The following is a 1,965-nucleotide window of genomic DNA, read 5'->3' as shown; positions in this document are numbered from 1 at the left end:
CGGGGCGGGGCCAGAGCTGCGCGCGCCAGGGGCCTTCTGCGCATGCTCGGGTCGGGACTTACCTAGCGAGGCGCGTTAGGATCCTTGGAGGTAGGTTGAGAACCTGGGGATGCTAAAACTCTGGGTGAAACAATGAAAGAGGCCGGGTCCCCGCTCGCGAGGGGCTTACATTCTGGTGGGAATCGACAGGCTGTTAACTCTTGAGCAAACGAAGACGATAATCTCATAATGTGATTAATGCTAGAAGAAAAACAAAACAGTGATGTAATGGAAAATAACCACATGGGGACTATTTTAGGTAAGGGAGTGGTAGGCGTCTCTGGGTGACTAATTGAGCTGAAGAAGCCTGAGAAAATTTAGGGAGTGCTATTCCAGACCGAGAGATAGCAAGTGCAAAGGCACTGAGGCTGGAAACTAACTGGTACCTAGTGCTCTGTAGATGTCGATTTAATAAATGAATGCACTGATAGGTTCATGAGGATCTTTCGCTGAGGGAAACTTCAGCCTATCTTCAGCGTCCTTTGACTTAACTCTATGTCCCACTTGATGTGCCAGTGTTTTTAATTGCTTGTTGTCCCCTGCGCACATGAAGCTGTTTCTCTTGCTTCCTGACCTTGGCTTATGTGCCCCTCTCCTGCAGTTCTTTTCCAAACACTTCCTCTTGCCTGATCCTGACTCCACCTATAATCAACTCAACCATCCTTTCTGAAAGCCTTTCTTGACTCCTCACGTCTTTCACCTTGTCCCTCCTCCGTTCCTATTGCTCCCAAGGTTTATCCCTCATTTAGCACTTATCACTCTGTGATTGTCAGTTTATAGTTTTTCTCAAGGACTGTGAGGTCTTTAAAGGCAGGAAATAGGTCTTTATTTTTGTCTCCACAAGACCTAACCGGATCTGGCACCAAACATGCCGTTCTAAGGTCTGTTGACAAACACCTGGTCCCTGCCCTCAGGAATTTAGTTATAATTATTTGTGTAAACCCAACCCAACCAGACTATAAACTTTCTGAGTTGCTGTTCCATCTGAATCCCCTCAGTCCAGCACAGGCCCTACACAAGGAAAGAATGAACACTTAGTGTGGTGGGGAAACCTGACCAGGCACATACACTGCTGGTTATCTACTCAACAGCTTCCATCTTTGCTTCCAGAAGTCTGAATTCTCCTGGTCCAGGGAATGAATCAGGATTTCTTTAAACCAATCACAATAATCTCACTCTATTTTGCCAGTGATCTGTCAGGGGTGGACATGCCTGTGATTTGCCCAATGAGTTACAGGATGTCTGCTGGGTCCTTATGGGAAAGTTCTTCCTCCCAGATAAGAGGTACAGGACTGCAAAATAACTTTTTCTTTTGCTCTCTTTATGATTTGGGTACTGTTGGGTTAAGGATATTCACCTGGACATGTGGTAGTCATTTTGCAATTGTGAGGCAATAAGCACAGGTATGAAAAACCAATGTGCTAGGAGGGCGGGAGGGGAAAGATGAAACTGACATTGGCAAGCCCCTGAATCAACCCTGGGAGGACTGACTTCTGGGCTACTTATTAATAAACAACAAATGTCATGGGGCCTTAAGCCGCCATTTAGTTGTTTTTTTTTCTGTTGCTTGGAGGTGGATATATTCTAAATGGTACACCAGACAAGTACACCTGTGTCAAGCTGTATTTTCCAAAAATGACCAAAACAATAATTTCCAGTCCTCTACCCTCTTCCAGAACTTGGCCACTCCCCCATGCAGAGTGGAGTCTATTCAGCTCTCTTTGAAACTGCACAGGACTTTGGGGTCCCCTCAACAGTGGAAAGGACATTATCTACCTCCCAAGACTATGCCATTAAAAGGCACTGCAGCTTCCTCCTGGCTCCCCCTCACAAATATCCTTCAGAACCTAGCCTTTATCCATATTTATTTTAACCAAAACAGAGAAGTCCTCTCTACCCCCAGCGCCAAGTGAGCTCCCAGCCAAC

This window comes from Leptonychotes weddellii, chromosome 10 (genome assembly GCF_054177405.1).
Source record: "Leptonychotes weddellii isolate Sample4059 chromosome 10, ASM5417740v2, whole genome shotgun sequence".
NCBI classification, from domain to species: Eukaryota; Metazoa; Chordata; class Mammalia; order Carnivora; family Phocidae; genus Leptonychotes; species Leptonychotes weddellii.
This window is presented reverse-complemented; position numbering follows the sequence as displayed.